The sequence below is a fragment of the Pinus tabuliformis genome, chromosome J, assembly GCF_031772625.1.
Source record: "Pinus tabuliformis cultivar Carrire ecotype Pingquan chromosome J, CPIR1, whole genome shotgun sequence".
NCBI classification, from domain to species: Eukaryota; Viridiplantae; Streptophyta; class Pinopsida; order Pinales; family Pinaceae; genus Pinus; species Pinus tabuliformis.
This window is the reverse complement of record NC_142295.1, coordinates 939159948-939180490: the sequence shown is the minus strand read 5'-3', so window position 1 is coordinate 939180490 and position 20543 is coordinate 939159948.

Here is a 20543-nt window from a genome sequence, read left to right as displayed (position 1 = left end):
TAGGAAATGGTGAGTTGGCAAACTCTTCATCAGTTGAATGGTCAAAGTGTACAGAGTTATACTCAGGAATTTAGAAAGAGAGCTTTAACTCTAGGTGGTCTTCATAACTATTTAAAGAATACTATTCTCATGTTTAATCCCACTAGCTTAGATGATGTATCCGTTCAAGCTGCACATCTAGAAGCTAGAGGTAAGAATGTAAACCCAGAGGTTGGGGGGTCATCTAAATATTCTGTAAGCAAGAGCAAGGAAAAGACTAAAATGAAATGGAAGGAGATGAAAGAAAACACTGAAAAGAAGGATAAACCTTCATGCACTCATTGCAAGAAAGAAGGATACAATGAGGCACACTGCTGGTTTTTGCATCCAGAACTGAAAACTAAGAAGTTCGTTGGAAAGAAGAAAAAGAATGTTGTAGCTATTCAACAGGACTTGGGATCAGATTTAGGCGATGAAACAATAGTTACAGCCACAATTATTAAAGGTAAGGATTCTGAAGCATCCATAAGTAATTCTGCATAATCTGTTGATAATGAAAATAATGAGAGGGAAAGAAATAAGCTTTTTTGTATTACAGTGATTTCCAAGCATAACAAGTTTGATACCTTATTTGATAGTGGATCACAAGTAAATTTGATTTCTGAAACAATTGTAAAGAAGTTGGGATTAGAAACAAAACCTCATGAGAATCCATATCCATTAGGTTGGGTGTGTGATAAAACAAAGCTACAAGTAACGAGACAACGTAAATTTAGGTTTGCTATTGGATCAATATTTGTAGATGAGGTTGAGTTAGATATATTTCCATTGGATATATATGGTATTGTTTTGGGAAGTTCATACTTGTATGATAGGAAAGCTAATTTCTACAGAGTTGAGAATAAGTATCAACTCACTAAAAATGGAATAGAATATATTGTAAGAGCTCATAAACTCAAAGATAAATATTCTCTCATAAATTCTTGACAGATGAAAAGAATTGTGAATTCAAGTAAGCAATTTTTACTAATGATTGTAAAGGCAAAGGATCCTGAAAAATCCAATGCATTTGAAGGCTGTGATTCTAAACAGAAAGTTGATTTAGTTAAAGTTGTTTCAGAGTATGATGTTCTATTTCAAGAACCAAAAGGTCTTCCACCCAAGCGAGAAATAGTACATGATATTTATTTGTAGCAAAATGCTCCATTACCTAACATTGGAAAGCACAAGTTGTCAGCTTTAGAGAATGCAGAGATAAAGAAGCAGGTACAAGATTTGCTCGATAAAGGGTTTATATGACCAAGCACATCACCATGTGGATCTCCAATTGTGCTGGTGAGAAAGAAAGATGGTTCGTGGAGAATGTGCATTGATTATAGAGCACTAAATAAAATAATGATAAAGAATCTTTATCCTCTTCCTCATATTGATGATTTATTAGATCAATTAAAAGAAGCAATTTACTTTTCTAAGTTAGACTTGCGAAGTGGTTATCATCAGGTCAGAGTTGCAGAACAGGATGCATGGAAGACTGCTTTCAAGACAAAGCAAGGACTTTATGAATGGTTGGTTATGCCTTTTGGCTTAACTAATGCTCTTGCTACATTTATGAGAGTTATGAATGATGTACTCACACCATTTATTGATGACTTTGTAATTGTTTATTTAGATGACATTCTTGTGTTTAGTAAGACATGGGAAGACCATCTAAAGCATGTAAATTAGACTTTAGATGTTTTAAAAAGAGAAAATCTCTATGTAAGACTGTCAAAATGTGAATTTGGCAGAACATCTTTAAATTATTTGGGTTATATTGTAGGGGGTGGTGAATTGAAGATAGATCCCTCTAAGGTTGAAGTCATTGTGAACTAGCCTAAACCCAAATCTGCTACAGAGGTTAGGAGTTTCCTAGGGGCAGCACAATATTGGAGAAAGTTTATTGCTAACTTTTCATTGATTGTAGCTCCATTACATGCTTTAACAAGATTGAAACAAGTGTTTTAGTGGGGAGGCAAATAGCAAAAAGCATTGGACACCATAAAAGAGAAAATCAGTACAGCACTAGTACTAGCACTGCTAGATCTTCAACATCCATTTGAGATTGAGACATATGCTAATGACTATGCCATGGGAGCAGTGTTGATGCAACACAGAAAAGCCATATGCTATCATTCCGAGACATCTTCTTCTGCAGTAGTTAATTATCCCACACATGATAAAGAATTGTATGCATTAGTACAAAGTGTGAAAAGGTGGAAATGTTACCTAATGGGTAAGGAAACAATCATACACACAAATCATCAACCACTTCAATATTTGCACTCACAAACTAAATTGCAGAAATTAAGACATTATAGGTGGATGGGTTTTCTACAGCAATTTCATCTTATCATTAGATATAAGAAGGGCATACAAAATAAGGTTGTAGATATGTTGTCAAGACCAATCATAAATGCATCTACTATACTTAAGCATAACTCAGTAATGCATGAAAGTTACATTGAACAATATGCTCAAGATGTAGATTTTAAAGATGTATATGCAACTTTAAGTCATGGAAAGCAAGTAGAAGAATTGGATTATTATGTAAAGGAACAACTCTTATATCATTTGGGAAAGTTATGCATTCCACAAACTGAAAGAGTTAACATAAGTTGAGAAGCACATAAGCAAAGCATGATGGATAGAAGTTAAACAAGTGAGGGAGGTGTATCCTCACTTGATCGATGCCTAAAAACCAACTTTTGGTGGTCCAAAAGCTTTTCAGTGGGAAGGCGTGATCCAAAATGGATCTTGTATCAAACCTCTAAGTCTAAGTCTTCATATATGTTAACTATCGGAAAACACTATCGCAGAGGAAAACAGAGTAAAGAGTAGGTTTAAGTAACTTTGCACCGGAGCCGTCAAATCAGCTAGATCAACGGCCTGGATTAAATCAGCAATATTGCATCGGAGGTAGCTAGCGGAGTATATCGGAGGCAGCCTTATGGGAATCACGATCGCGATCCAGTGACTTAACGTGGACCATTGATCGAGTGCATAGATCAACGACAGACATGACATTATCGTGTTGCAGATTCTAAAGGGGAGGACTTAACCCTCACGCCCGAAGACCATGCAATATGCAATTTGCGACTTATCGCATCGCAACACAAAAAAGGGAAATGACCCAAAGCGATAAAGCCAGACCCACGAGGTTTATAAATATGGCGTTATGTTATTTGAGTTCCATGCTAAATGGTATTTCGGGTAAAATTGAGGTGGTAAGCAGTATTGGAGAGGCTCCACCTGATTCCATACACTAGCCAACACATATCATGCCACAGGAGAGAGAAAACCACTTTTTCAGGCATGTAATATCCGTGCACATAGGCCACCCAAAATGGCTGCTAGTCGTTCGATTGGGAGATCATGGATCAACAGTGGAGATTGAGTGGACTAATTAATGTTTAGGGTTGGATGCAAACCGTCCGATTGAAGGCAGATCAACGGTGGGCTTGCAACAACAATAAAGGCGGACCCGAGAGGATTATAGGGCAGACTTTATACCATTTGAAGTCAGAATTTAATGTTATAGTTGGGTTTTTCATTGGTTTTCAATGTATTTCTGTTAGTATCATATAAAGACCAAATATGTGTTATATCGGGGAATTGTGCGGAGGAAGACCGAACAGTTGGTTTCACTGCGCCCATCAATCCTTCCGTTTCTAAAAGAAACTGTTCTTGTGCCTTAAGCATTTTTAACAAAATGTGTCCAACGCCGAAAGGAAGGTGAACAGACAGAAGAGGAGGACAAAGAGCCCGAAGAGGGAAGGAAAACAGGCATGGCCAATATGCTTAAAAGGCCATCCCATAATAGAACAGAAACAAGTCAGAGTTAAGAGACAGAGGGGAGAAAGAGAGCCAGAGAAACACACAGCTACGAACAGTTAATCAGAGGCACTAAGAGGGAGAGTCTGTGCACTCTTTAGACTTGAGGTTTTCGAGTGAAATCCGTGTGTAATATAACTGTTGTTGTGTTATGGCTCTGATTGAGCTCACACCTATAAACTCTGTTCTTGAAGACATAATATAGAGGTCGACACTGAAAGCTGGACTAGGAGACGTAGCCAGGAAGTCTGGTGAACTCCTTGATTATTTGCTATGTTTATGTGTGTGTTTATTATGTTTTATAACTGTTCATTGTCTATATTATTTGCAATCTTTTTGATCCGTTGCACTAAATAATATAGGAATTCCTACACACGAGTCTGTAATACCTTAATATTGATTTAAGATCTCATTTTCAGATCAACCCTTGGGAATGCTCCTTGATTTTTCCATCAATACTTTGTTAATCCTCTTTGTAGCTTCATGTTGATGAGGTATACATGGAGTAGTCTTCAAACTTTCTATATAAAGTTTTTTATACAATTTTTCAAGTTCATTCCCATAAAATTCTTTAACATTTTCCATCCTCAACTCCTTAATTTTATTCTCTATCTAATTCTCCATTAGCGATCTAAAATATTTAATATTTTCAAAGAATTTGAATTTCCTCCTAAGAAAATAAATCCATGTAGTCTTTGAGAAGTTATTTTAAAATCAGACACTTTTATTTACCTAGTGATGGAATTGACAAAACTCAAAACACAACAATGTGCACCAATTATAATATTCCCTCTTCGCTTGTAGCACTAGAGGAAAACCTTACTTGAATTTGCTTCCCATATAAGCAATGTTCACATAATTCAATATATATAAAGCAATTAGACATTTATTTAATGATACCCTTACCTTGTAGTACTCAATGGACCTTTTTCCTGTTAAATTTTGTAGATTTGAAATTTAATTTCTGAGATCATAAACCATAGAAGATAGTCAATGAACAACAAGACACGAGATTTGGTCCAATTGTAGGGAAAAATCCTTTTAAAATTCTCTTCTATTATATCATCTTCAAATGTTCAGCAGAGATATAGTATCAAAATACAAAACCCCTTCTACCAATAATAGTAGTAACAACTCTTTTTAATATGACAAGTTCAAAATACACCACAATCCTCCAAAGGATTCCAAAGCAAGAGCAGTAGACACAACTGTGTGAAAAAAATGCACAAGTACAAGAGCTAAATACTGAGAGAAATATTCTCCAAGTGCAAGATTAGAATGTTACTATAGCGAGGGAAATATACTAGCAATCAAACTCTGGTGCGAAAGCAATATCAAGAATAGAATATCTGTGGAGTGAGAGAAATACAAGAGCTAAATACTCCTGTTGTGAGATAAATAACAACTGCAATAATACTTATGATGCAAGAGGAGAGAAAGATAAATATACTACTAGAGTGACAGTATTAACAACAATAATTATACCTCCGATGTGAGAACAAAACTAGTGCAATATATCTCTTGAATGCGAGATCAACCAACTTCAAAACGAGAGTAATATGATCCTTTCAGTCAACCCATCCAAGATAGTAATAATCCTCTATGCAAAGAGGTCTAACCAAAAGTATGAGAGAAATATCCTCCAAGCATGAGAGTTGTAGTTTGAGAGTTTTGAGATTTGTCAATAGATCTTCCAAATGATAGATCTGCTAGATAATATATTTGTCAAATAGTAGATCTTCCCAACAATATATCAATGTGAAAGCTAGATGAATCACCAATGTGAAAACCAAATAGTTTGAGCACCAATACGAGAGAGAGAGAGAGAGAGAGAAAGAGCTCAATGATGATCACAATGATGCCTTCCTTGCAATATATAGAAATTTTTGAGGAAAAATCCCTTCCTCGAGTTAAGTGTTTTTGAAGCTCCTAGAGTGATCTATTTGATTTAGATAACTTAAGTGATTTTATTTTTCACATGTCTAATTTCTTTATAAAATAATTTTGAAATAAATTTTTCTCTTATGAAAAATAATTTTCTCTTGAGAAATAATTTTCTTCAAGGGTGAAAGGGGTTAACCATATAAAGTGATTTCTAGGGAAATTTATCCCTAGTAGCTCAAAATTTAGCACTCCCTCTCAACTAGGGAGGAATTTTCATCAATAAAGCCAAAACTGTTGTGTGTATCAAATCATCATGGCTCATGTTGAATATTCTCAAATCTAAAGAAGAATACTCATCTAAGCGCAACTACTGCTACCACCCTGAATCCAATGTTAGCCAAATAAAGGCTAATAAACCATCACGAGGTAGTCTTAGGCTTCAACTTGGTCCATATAATCATCCGAGAGCCAAATTCTTCCACTTGAAATCAGTGAGTCACATGCTAAAACCTGGAACAAATGCCATTAGGGGGATTCATGCTACCACACAAAATGAATACTGCTCAGTCAATAAGACTAATAAATCATAATAGCTCAACACATAGGCTAAGAATCCATAATAGCTCAACTCAAAGGCTAAGAATCCATAATAGCTCATCTATTGGTTAAGAATTCACAATAGCTCAACTCAAGGATAAGAATCCATGTTGTTTAAGAACACCATCACCTTCAAACGTGAGTGAGAAACAACTTACCATAGCTGGTAAGGACCACTATTTGATCTCAAGTAGCCAACACCCATTGGCCAGATGGGTGGGAAAGAAAGATGCATGATTGGGGCATACTCCTAGTTGCAAGTCCTTCATCCCTAGGAGCTCACTATATCAATACCTCATCCATGGGAGCTCAACTAGGGGGGGAAGAGCACACATCTCTATGTTCTTGATCAGTCGGGTCCCAGACCCAGAAGGGAAATATCCCTTAATCCAAGCATATCTCTCAAGACTAGAAAATTATTCTTTGGAAAAGCTTTAGTAAATATATCAACAATCTTCTCATTAGTCAAAATATAGTGGAGTCTCACTACTCCTCTATGTACCATGCATCGAACAAAATGATATATAATTTCAATGTCATTGGATTTGTCATGAAATATATGATTATCAGATAATCGAATCCCACTCATATTGTCATAGAATATTAATGTAATGTCTAGTACTTGATCAAATAATACTCCAAATAGTTTTCTTAATGAGACATATTCACAACTAGCTAAGCTAGAAAGAATATACTCAACTTCTACAGAACTAAGAGCAATTGATTTATGTTTCCTACTCATCCAGGAGACCATGGTAGATCCCCAACTACAACAACATCCTAAATTTATTTTTGGTCCACAATGTTTCATGTCCAATCAACAGTAAAATAACCATGCCACTTTATGTTGCCAATAGTATATCAAAGATTGAAAATATTTTTCCCATGAAAATATCTAAGAACATGCTTAAAAAAAATCTAATGATTATGAAGAGGCTAGTGATAACTTGACTCAAGAATTTTACAGAATAAAAGATATCATGGTGAGTGTTCGCTAAGAACATCAATTCTCTAATGAACTAATGATATTCACATGGATCAGATAAGTCATGTCCTGCGTCATCATCAAACATTTTCTTGAAATTCATCTCCATGGGTGTGCACATGGATTTCCACTCAACCATTCCAAACCTTTCCAATAGCTTTATAAAATACTTCCCTTTGGAGAGAATGATTTCACCGGGTCTTTGCTATATCTTCTAGCCCAAAAAAGAAATGCATTATCCCAAGGTGTTTCATTCCAAATTCAGAGGAAATCTCCCTCTTACACTAGACCATTAGAGGTTCATTACCTATAAAAAACAAATCATCAACATATAAAACCAAAATCAAGGGCATACCTTGCAAAAATTTGAAGTAGAAGTTTGGATCTGCACTAATGATTGTGAATCCCAACTTTACTAAATAGATATCAATGTGTGAATAACAAGCCCTAGGGTATTTATTTAAGCCATATAATGCTTTCTTTATTTTGCAAACATGAGTCCTTTTTTCATATACCTCAAATCCTTGATGTTGTTCTACATATACTTCCTCCTGATGAGCAATAGCGAGAAAGGTTGTCTTAACATCCATCTCATGGAGAGGCCACCCTTGACTGGCACCTAAAGCAATAATAAAGTGAATGGTGGTATAACGAGAAATAGGAGAAAATATATATTCATAATGAATTCCCTCTTTCTGAGAGAATCATGGCACCACAAATCTTGCTTTATCTTTTTCAATACTTCCATCCATGCAATGTTTTAGTTTAAACAACCACTTTGAAGTCACAACTGATTTTCCCTGAGGTTTGGGAGCAACCTCCCATACATAATTTTTCATAATGGATTCATATTCTTCTATCAGGTTATATTTCCATACTTTATGCTTTACTACTTTTTCAAATGATTGAGGTTCACTGTGTATCATAGAGTTCATAGAAACTATAGAATTTCGATATTAGTTGGGATTCTTTCTTTCTCTAAAAGTGCACTTAGGAGTAGTATGTCTTTCAACATCTTGTTGACTATCATAGAGACATAGGGGAATTTTCCTGTAAGAATCACATGGAGGAATATTAAAGGATCCATATGCTCAATAGGTTCATCAAGGTCCTCGTGATGAGGTTCATGAGAAAAGGGTTTCACATCATCATTTCTTTGTATAGATGTAATAGAGGGAGGACAAATTTTCGCCTTTTCAAGAATTGCATCTTCATCAAAGGTTACATCTATGATAAAATATATTCTTCTTTGATGAAAAATATAAATTGTGAAACCTTTAGAACCTTTAGAGTAACCTACAAACATACCTTTCTTACTTGAAGCCACGAGGTTATTCCTCTTTTCTTTTGGTACATGAAAGTAAACAAGACAAGCATAGATTCTTAAATGACTTACATCAGGTTTCTTTCCTGTAAATACTTCTTCAAGAGTCCTGTCATATAATTTTCAATGAGGAGTCCTATTATGTACATATACTGCAGTATTTTCTTTTTCTCCACATAAAAACCTTGGCACATTCTAATAATGAAACATAGCATGAGAATCATCCATGATAGTTCTATTATTTCTTTCTTCTACACCATAATATATGGTACAATAGTTTCTTTCTTAATACCGACTTCTCTACAAAATTCAATGAATTCATTTGAGATGAATTCCCCTACATTATCTGATATAAATAATTTGATTTTATTTTTGGTTTGATTCTCAATCAAGGATTTTAAATCATTAAACATATCAAAGGCTTCATCTTTGTGCTTTAGAAAATATATCTCTATTTTCCTAGATAAATCATCCATAAAAGTTATATAAAAAAATATCCACCTATGGATGTCACTGACATAGGTCCATATAATCCTTAATAGAATGGTTGCAAGATGTCATGTGTTTTAGTATTTCTAGAAGGGAAAGGGTCTCTTGTCTCCTTTCCACTTCCATAATGAGGGAACACACCATCAAGTTTTGATTGGATTTCTGGCATTCGAGAAACCATATTCTTTACATTGGGAAGTTCTTTATAATGAAGATGAGAAAATTTGGAGTGCCATAACTTGATTTGATTGAAATTTCATTCTTTGGCCATAGCTCTAATAGCTTTCCCATTGACCTTGTAAATCCCTTTGATTGTCGATCCAAGAGTGAAATAATTTTTTGTATTTTTTTCTCTAGCCAGGTTAACACTTTTCCATTTATGAAATCCACCTTCGTTCTTTATCTTCTAGAGTAGATAATGATTTGAGATTCTTCCTTAGACCAAGTACATTAAAACATCTTGAACATGAATAGTTTGTCCAAGATCCAAATGAGAATAAATTGAACCAAACCCTTTTACAAGGTATGTAGTGTTATCTCCATGGATAATATTTAAACCAGTCTCCCTCTCAGCCAAATTATAGAGGAATTATTTATAGCCTGAAATATGCCTAGAGCCACCACTATCCACTAACCAACTATCTAAATAATCTGGAGGAGAAGCACTAGATAGATCTAAAATTAGAAAGTACTAAAATTGAGAAGAAACATAATTAGTTTCATACCTATATCTCTTTTGAGGATAATGTTCTTGATCATAATCTCTGTGGTCATTGCTTCTTCCTTCATGTCTTATTCCTTCATTACTCCTCCTCTTTTGATTAGGAGATCGATTATTAAATTTTTTGCTACTCCTTTGATTATAAGATGATCTTCTTTCTAGGAAATCTTGAGCATAGTGCCCACACTTGTGACAGTTGAAGCATTCAATATTCCTCATGCTTCTTTTGAAGAGCTTGGTTTTAGATATTGACTTGGACGGTTTTCCCATCCCTTTCTTCTTCTTTCCTTCTATAGTGAAGGCATATGGTTCTCCTTCTTCATGTCTCTAAATTGTACCCCTTGAGATCATTCTTGATTCCTCCTACTTACATCTACCAATCAATTCATCAAAGGTTGGAAAAACATTGTTATTGCTGATAGTAGTTATAAATACTTCCCAAGCAACAAGAAGACCATCAAGTGCAGTATGTAGCAATTCCCTGTCAGACAGGGGCTCACTAGTAGAAAAAAATTGGTCTTTGAGTTCAGTAATCCTTATAAAATAAGACTAAATAGATTCCCCCTTATTCAACTTGACATCTTTAAGTTGTTTCTTCGTATCAAGGACATGATTTAGATTTTGAACTTCAAACATGCCCACAATCTTATCATACATTTCCTTGGATGTCTTCAGTTTGGAGATACAGGTAAGAAGATGATCTTTCAATGAGTCAATGATAATTTTACGGGCTTTGATATCACCTTTCTTGTATTTTTCCTTAGCAGTAGTAGGTTCATTTTCTGGGGGTTGGCGTACACCTACTTCAAAATATTCCAAAACATCTTCCCCATCCAAGTTGGTGTCCATCTTGAGTTTCCAGGAAGCATAGTTTGAAGCCCCTGACAGTTTCTCTCTATCCTTGAAAAAATATATAGCCATTTTAACTAATCAATTGATGTGTATTAAGAAAAAAATTGAATCTTATAGGAGATAATAGCCTTCAACTTACTATCCTTGAACTTGTCTTCTCCTCACCTTTGATACCATGTTAAATTTTGCATATTTAAGATTTAATTTCTTAGATCATAAACCATAGAAGATGTTCAATGAACAAAAAGACACAGGATTTGTTCCAAGATTAGGGGAAAACTCCACTATGGGGAGAAACCATATTAAATTTATCATCTATTAGATCCTCTTCAAATGTTGAGAAAAGATACATAATCAGAGTACAAAACCCCTTTTACAAATAATAGTAGTAACAACCACTTTTACAAATAATAGTAGTAAGAACCCCTTCTAATATGACAAATTAAAAATACCGCCACAAGCCTCCGAAGGTTTCAAAAAAAATATTAGTAAATATAAGTGTGTGAACAAAAAATGAGAGATAAATAATAAGAGAAATATTTTCCAAATGCAAGATTAGAATGCTACTGAAGTGAGCGTAATATACCATCAATCAAAATATGGTGTGGAAGAAATACCAAGAAAATAATATCTCCGGAGCGAGAGAAATACAAGAGCTAAATACTTATGGTGTGAGAGAAATACAAAATGTAATAATATTTTTGATGCAAGAGGAGAGAAAGAAAGTAGTTTACTACTAGAGCGAGAGTATTAACAACAATAATTATACCTCTGATCTGAGAACAAAACTAGTACAATATACCTCTTGAATATGAGATAAAACAACCTCAAAATAAGAGTAATACGATCCTTTTAGTCAGTTGATGCAAGCTAGTAATAAGACTCTATGAAAAGAGGTCGAACCAAAAATATGAGAGAAATATCGTCCAAGTGCAAGAGTTGTAGTTTGAGAGTTCTGAGATCTGTCAATAGATCTACAAAATGACAGACCTTCCAAATAATAGATCTACCAAACATTAGATCTGCCAAACAATAGATCTGCCAAACAATAGATCTTCTAAACAATAGATCAATGAGAAAGCCAAATGAATCACCAATGTGAAATCCAGATAGTTTGAGCACCAATATGAGAGATAAAGAGAGAGAGAGAGAAATATCTTGATGATCATCACAATGATGCCTTCCTTTCAATATATAGAAAATTTTGAGGCAAAATCCCTTCCTCGAATTAAGTGTTTTGGAAGCTCCTAAAGTGATCCATTTGAATTAGATAACTTAAGTGATTTTATTTTGCACATGTCTAATTGCTTTATAAAATACTTCTGAGATAACTTTTTCTCTTATGAAAAATAATTTGTTCTTGAGAAATAATTCGCTTCAAGGGTGAAAGGGGTTAAGCACATAAAGTGATTTGTAGGGAAATTTCTCCCTAGTTGGTCAAAATTCAACACTTTGCAATATGTACATTCTTTGATGAGACAACATAGTTTTTTCTCAAGAGATTGTATGAGAGTCCATTATTGAAAATAATTCCTTTGAATTCCTTTGAAGCTTCCTGGTTTCTGTCACCTAGGCCTTCATATCCATTTTCAATTCTATTTATCACCTTCTTTCCCTATTCTCTCCTAGGGTTGGGAAAGACATACTTGGAGGAGGTACAAATATGATGGTAGTAAACGAGTAGTAAATTTGATAAATATTGGTATCATGGAGAGAAAGATATGGGTATGCTTTTTCTACAATACTTCCTAAAAATATATGTGGTGGTTATTATGTTGTTGTATATAGTGGTTGTAGAATTTTGTTACTTATTGTACTCCAGTTTCATGGACAATAAAACTATTGCACCTATCACTAAAAGTGAGCTTGAGTAACTTATAGAGAGCTCTAATATGAGCTCCCCATAGAAATTCCATTTCCCCTTGAACAATGCTACAATTTTTCTTTTCAAACACTTATTTTATTCATCTTGCCTATATAAATCAAATTTGTAGCCAATTATGCGATGTTTAGAACACTAGTGAGTGATCTAACCCTTACATATGTGAGTGTCAATGGGAATTTTTGTTGTGATTTGATTTTGCGTCTTTAATCATCTCCTAGGAAAATATCATGACAATCAAGATTTTCATACCCGCAAAATCATTCCTTGTGGGGAGTCATATGAAAACGTGCACCTAATTCAATCATCATGATCATATCCCTTCCCTTTCTCAACAATTTTGGATCTACCGTTTTCTTGAAATGCCAATCTTTCCACATATCCAACATACCTTTATAAATTTTACTATATATTTATATCTTCCTCTAGATTTTATCTATAGTTTTCTTGTAATTCCCTTTTTTTCCAGATCTCCAACATACCTTTAGCAATTTTCTTATAGATTTACATTTTCCTCTATATTTAGATTTATAACTTGAAGAATTGATTTTAATTCTATAATGGGAGTGTCCTTTTATAGATAAGGAATATTTGTTTTTAATTTCGATGTTTTTCTATCTCATATCCTTCAATAACAAGGATGATACTATTTCATAAAAACTTTAGGTAGTTGCATTCTACATATGGAAACAACGAGATTTTCAAATGAGCATGGTAGAGAAGACAACAAAATTGATACACTTATGTTCATCAAAAATATTAATATGAATACATTATAATTGAATTACAATATTATTAATGGTTCCCATTAGTTCTATGACTATAAGTGCATCCTTCATCCTCAAGTTATATAGCTTCTTCTGCAAAAACAATTCATTCACTAGGCGCTTAGACAAATACAAATCCTATATCCTATTGCAAAATTCCTTCAATATTGTGGCTTCTCGCAAAATATTGAATAATACAAAATTTTAGAGGAATTGTTTTATTATGTTATTTGAATTCCAATATAACTCTATGTAGTGTTTTCTTGACATTCGCATCGGGGAAATACCTAGATTCACAAAAATCCTTTCATCTTTATGCACCAAAAGATGTTCCATTTTTGGATTCCAGAGTTCAAAACTCTTGCCATTAATTTTTTTGAACTGTATCGTTGAACTTCCATTCTACAAGTCTCCCACTATAACAATCTCAACCATAGGGCCAAGTTAAAACCCTTACACACAAAGGTGTTCCCTTCAAGGTAGAGTTCTTTGATAAGAAATGTTGGTTTTAACCCTGTATATTTAATCGTTATAAATATATTCTTAATTAAAATTATAAAAGATTCAATGGCACACACATTTAATGAAGAAATTTTACACTTGAAACCCAAACCAAGAAAACCAAAATGGTTATTTTTAGTTTATTCTCTCTTTGCAATGTTATAAAACAATATGCATATCCTACAACATGCATCAACCCCCAATCCATGAACCCTATATTAGAGTAAAGCTATAGCTACGTAATAAGAGAAAAAAATGAGATAAACCACCATGCACCACAAAATTATTAAAAGAAAAACTAATGTTCCCAAAACACCCAAAAGCTGATCAATTCTTTTCAAAGGTTTTAACTCCCAGATGAGCTTCTTGCTACACTTGATATATACCAATCACATGTGGGGCTAATTGTGCAAAGAATGTAAAACATACCCAATGAATATTTTTAAAATATTAACATCATATTTGTCTTCAAACTGGGTGTAGAGACAACATTAGTTATGCATAGAGTAGAATATCTCCACCTCTGTTAGGTTGTAGATCATGTATGCACCCATAGAGGCTTCTTTGACATTGATTTTTTAGTGACCCTTTCATAGTTTTTCTTTGTTATGTTTATAAAGAAGAACTACATTTTTCCCTTTTATATTGTATTACCATTCTTGTAAAATTATTTATTATTAGTGATTCCTAATACCTAGAGGTTCTAAGAGATTATTTTCGTAATTTCATTTGGCATATATTTAGGCCTCAATTAAACACATTATATAGGGTTCTTAAATGCAAAGTATTTTTCATTTATTTATCTATTCCTCTTTGATTTATTTCATTGATTTTTCCCCTAGAATTGACATATAATTAAAGAATTTAATGTCATTCTCCTTAAGGTGGTAGGGTTATGTGGGAAGGTTCCAATTAAAATTTCAATGAGGGAAGGAGAGTGAGGGATATAGAAAGGACCAAGGGAAATAATTAGTTAAGGGAAGAGATGAGAAATGTAGTTATAAATAGGGAGGGAAGGGGGGATTTGATTCAACAAATTTAACATGTAGGAATTAAGGTGACCAGACGTATAGGGGAGTGATGCACAATAATTTATGCACTTTAGTGTAAAAGGATAGTCAAAATCTATTTTTTGGGATTGCTTGAACATTCTAGGGAGAAATTTCCATAATTGTGGTAGGATTTTCATTTGAAAGGAAAAAAATAATAAATTATCAAGATCATGGGTGTGAAACAAGCTATCTACATTCTCTATAATTTTATATGGAATTTCATTCACTAGAACCACTTCTATGTAAATTTTGTAGGAATTTACAGGGTAAGTTCCTCAGACAGAACACCAAAGGACACCGCTCACAACCAGATCGCAGATCAATACACCAGTATTTTTGACGTGGTTAAAACCCTCAAAGAGGGAAACAATCCACGGCCTGAGCCAACGCGGCCACTTCAGGCAATTTATTAATAAAAGAATGAAAATTTACATATGCTTCTCTCATGCACGGATTACCCTACAAATGACACTCCATGCGCTTTAAATAGAAATCATGGACCAATCACGTGTCAAGCCACGGATCAAGTGTCAGTAATACTGAGGAGAGAATGAACCGTCAGATCACTACATATTGTGACCGTCGGATTGTAAGTTACAAAATGTACAACGGTAAAGAAACACACTTTACCTAACTCTATACCTAACTCTATACTAGACCAAGTTGTACTTAACTATTTCCTATGTGTCGGAATATCCTAACATCCCCCCTTAAGAACAACTTGGGATAGGATTGAAGGATTTACAAATATAACACAATAGGAGAAGGAAGGAGGCACTAGAGCCTATCCCCCCTTAGTGACAACTTCCTAAACTCCAACCATAAATCGAAGTTTAGTGAACTTCGCCTCTGTGAGAGCCTTTGTGAAGATGTCTGCAACTTGATCATCTGTTGAACAATATTGCACTTCAAGAACATGGTCATGGATGAGCTTTCTGATGAAGTGCATGTGCAGTTCAATGTGTTTGCTGCGCTGATGTTGGACTAGATCTTTGCATAGCTGAATGGCACTTTGATTATCACACCAAAGTGTAGTCGGATGCTGCTCCTGAAAGCCAAACTCTGACAAGATCTGAGGAAGCCACAAGGCTTCCTTACTAGCTTCTACGGCACCATGATACTCTGCTTCTGCTGATGAAAGAGAAATGGCAGCTTGTTTCTTGCAAGCCCATGTAATAGGTCCTGAACCCAGAGTGAACACATAACCGGCAGTAGACTTCCGATCATCAGGGTCACAAGCCCAATCAGAATCAGTGAAACCAACCAATAGAGAAGCTACTTCAGCACTGTAATGAATCCCAAACTGAACTGTACCTCGAACATAACGAAGTATTCTTTTAGCTGCTTTCCAATGACTTTCACGTGGGTTTTGCATAAACCGAGCAACAAGGCCAACAATAAAGGAAAGATCAGGACGAGTATGGGTTAGATACAAAATTTTTCCTACAAGTTGACGGTATAAGGTAGCATCAACTTCAGGAGAAGTACAAGTGACTGAAAGTTTGACTCCAGATTGAAAGGGAGAAGGGGCTGGCTTACAGTCTTCCATGTGAAAGTGGCGTAGAATATCATAGGCATACTTGGACTGAGAAAGGGAAATACCTTCCTTGGATTGCAAGACTTGAAGACCGAGAAAATAATGTAAGTGTCCTAAGTCTGTCATTTCAAACTTTCTTTTAAGGCTAGACTTCACATGGTTTATAAGGTTGGGATCACTACCGGTGAGGATAAGATCATCAACATAAAGAACAAGAATGATAAGAGACTTGCCCACTTGCTTGGTGTAGACAGTATTGTCAGAATGATACCTAGAAAAGCCAGATTCTAAAAGAAAGCTATCCATTTTGGCATACCAAGCTCGAGGAGCTTGCTTGAGACCATAAAGGGATTTCTTAAGCCGGCATACAAGGTTGGAGTTTGTTTTTATGAAGCCAATGGGTTGTTCCATGTAGATTTATTCATGCAAGTCCCCATGCAAGAAGGCAGATTTAACATCCATCTGATGGACTTCCCATTTGAACGAGGCAGCAAGGGAAAGAACAAGATAGATAGAGCTCATTTTGGCAACAGGGGAGAAGGTTTCAGTGTAGTCAATGCCTTCAACCTATGAAAAACCTTTAGCAACAAGACGAGCTTTATGTTTATCAACTTTCCCATCTGGTCCATACTTGGTTTTGTAAACCCATTTACATCTAACAAGTTTTCGTCCCTTTGGTAGAGGAACAAGATCCCAGGTATCATTTGCCAATAATGAATGATATTCTTCATTCATAGCTGCTTCCCAATCTGGATGGCCTGAAGCTTCTGCAAAGGTGTCAAGATCATAATTTACTAGAGCTTGAGCCAGTAAAGAAGAGGCTCTGTCAAACTGAGAACGTGTCCGTCGCTGATCTGTAGGATCACCGGCAAGATCACCTGCTGCATCTCGAGTAGCACGAACCCATTTTGGAAGCTGAGGAGCTGAAGGAGGATCCTGAGATGGTGGGGGAGGATTGTCATAGGCTCTAGTGCCTCCTTCCTTCTCCTATTGTGTCATATTTGTAAATCCTTCAATCCTATCCCAAGTTGTTCTTAAGGGGGGATGTTAGGATATTCCGACACATAGGAAATAGTTAAGTACAACTTGGTCTAGTATAGAGTTAGGTATAGAGTTAGGTAAAGTGTGTTTCTTTACCGTTGTACATTTTGTAACTTACAATCCGACGGTCACGATATGTAGTGATCCGACAGTTCATTCTCTCCTCGGTATTACCGACACTTGATCCATGGCTTGACACCCGATTGGTCCATGATTTCTATTTAAAGCGCATGGAGGGTCATTTGTAGGGTAATCTGTCCATGAGAGAAGCATATGTAAATTTTCATTCTTTTATTAAGAAATTGCCTGAAGTGGCCGCGTTGGCTCAGGCCGTGGACTGTTTCCCTCTTTGAGGGTTTTAACCACATCAAAAATACTGGTGTATTGATCTGCGATCTGGTTGTGAGCGGTGTCCTTTGGTGTTCTGTCTGAGGAACTTACCCTGTAAATTCCTACAAATTTCGTAACACACAATTTTTCCATATCTCACAACATTTTATCATCCCAAACCATCAAAGGTGGGAAGATAGGTAGAGACTATTGATGGAACATCCATTTCTGGATCAAACTATAGAAACTAATTATGTGAATACATCCTTATCAACCCCATGATATAGGTGCCACTATAAACTATGAGATCTAAACCATCCTTCAACTAATTATGTAAATACATCTCTCTCAACCCCGTGTTATAGGCACCACTAGAAAACATGAGATGTCAACCATCCTTGAAATTAAATTTGAAAACATGTGTTTTTCCTTTTTGTAAGTAAGCATGTCTAACTTATATTATCTAAGCCAAATTTATAGTATTTATAGCCATGAGTTTTGTCTCTACCTCAAAGTGAGGAGACAAGAGAGATAAGAGAAGAGTACTCTTCCCCTGAAGGGGGAAACCAAAATTACATTATTTATCAACTGTACTATCACACCGAAAATATCCAAACTAAAAATCCCTTTTGTGAGCCATTGACCAAAAAGTGAGAAAAATAAACCTAGAGTTGCTCAAGATGCCGGTAGGTGATGCGAACTACTGTGAATATAGAATGAAGTCGAGATGGAGCCACCATGTTCCTGAGATATTCCACAAGCCTACATCAAACTGATCTCTGGGATCTCCTCTAGAATGAAGCACCCATAAGGGCTGGGCCTAGGGGGGAAGAATGGGGAGCAGTGGTTGCATATGGAGGAGCAATGGGTGCAATGAGAGGCAGGGGATTTTTGAGAATGGGAGTGGGGGGAGAATCTTGCAAGAGGAGAGTGTGGATGGGACACAATCGGGGAGGGGACATTGCAAGCGTAATTAATCCCCAAGTCCCTACATGCTAACCACTTCAAGGAGGTAGATCAGTTGCAATGAAGCACAGAGAGCTCAAAAATTCAATGTGTGGCTTTTTCCTTGATGTTTTGCCATTCTTTCAGCTATCGGGTCGAAAGGTTGCACAGTCCCAGAGGGACGAGCACCCATGGTGCATTTCCTCTTCCTCCATAACGACTCCTTCCTGTGCATATGCTTTGGAATGAAATGGTTAAATAAGGTGGCAATGGAATTGTTTTCCAAGGTGGTTAGGGGTCTCGCTCAGACTCGTCCACGCCTTGAGAAATGAACTTACCCTCTCTCACCGCTCATGATTGGAATGCAGGTGCATGAGAGCATAGAAACAAGGGTGGGAGGAGTGGAGCTAAGTGGAAGGGTAAGTAACCAAAGATGGAATGGCAGGGAGGTAAGGTCACGGTAGGGTAAAAAGCTTGGATAAGAAGCAAGGTTGTTCTTGAAAATTGAGACGATGGGGTGCATGGAGTAATTAGGTCGGGAAAGTGTCATGTGAAGTTATATTCCCTCCACATTTCGTACACCATTATTTGGTTAGGAAGATCGCCCTCTATTCACCTAGATCTGAGGATCAGAGCTCTCACTTAGCCAAACTTAAGCAAATTTGGGGGAACTAGTCCAGAAGGTTCTCCGATGTAGGTGACCAACATGCTAGTAGTTGATGATCCTCGATTCCTTTTTTGGATAGAAAGCTAGCAAGGCCATTGGATTTGTTCTCGACATGTGAGAAAATGATGGCTTCATGATGAGTCAAAATGTGGGCTAGAGGTTGAACGTGGTAGTCGATCCAGTAGCTCAGAGGCTGCCTAGTAGGAGGGAAGCCATTAATGGTTTTGTTAGCCATGTTGATAATGATCTGGGAGTCTCCTTCAACAATTAGAGGAAGAAGGTGGTTGTTATGATTGTTGTTTTGATTCATTCAATGAGAGCCTTCATCTCAAATACATTATTACTTTCATGACCAATGTAACACCCGTATATTTGAATAACCTATCCTGTATGATCTTTGATAACACCTCCAAATCCTACTTCCCATAGATTTCCCTGAGAGGCTCCATTAAAGATTAGTTTGAAGTGGAGGGGATGGGGGTATACCAAGAGGAGGGGAATGGTGGGATTTGGGTAGGAAGTCTCGCGGGAGCTATATTGGGGGGTTTCATGCTCCCCCAATTGAGAATGTATTTTTTTGTGGGAAGGCCTTGAAATTCCTTTGTGGTCCATTTGTTGAGACTTGTTGATTTCTCCAAGTGCATGTACATAAATAGCTAGACTTCCTCTGGAAGCTTATGAGAGTTGGTCAATATCATTTGGTTGTGCTATTTCTAGATTTCCTGCACCTGGTAGAGAGGAGCCATGATCCAAATGTGAGATAGGATGGTGTTGATGAAGGTGTATGCTAGCCATTTTCTCAGAGAGTTGGTAATGCCATCGTTTTTCTCGATTGATGTTAGGAAACTGTGCTCTAATTTTTACCATAAGGATTTGGAAAAAGGACAGGCGAGGAAAAGTTGGTCTAGAGTTTCTTACTGGTATCTACATAAAACACACTAGGATGGTCCATGGAGGCATTTTTTAATCAGATTATCCCATGTGTGGAATTTGCACTTGGATAAGAGCTAGAAGAAAGTTTTTATTTTAGGTCAAGTATTAAGGATCTAAAACTTGTTCTAAAAGGGGTCTGGTGCTAGAGGATCATGTTGAATGAGGAGGTTGTAGGCTTCCTTGACAA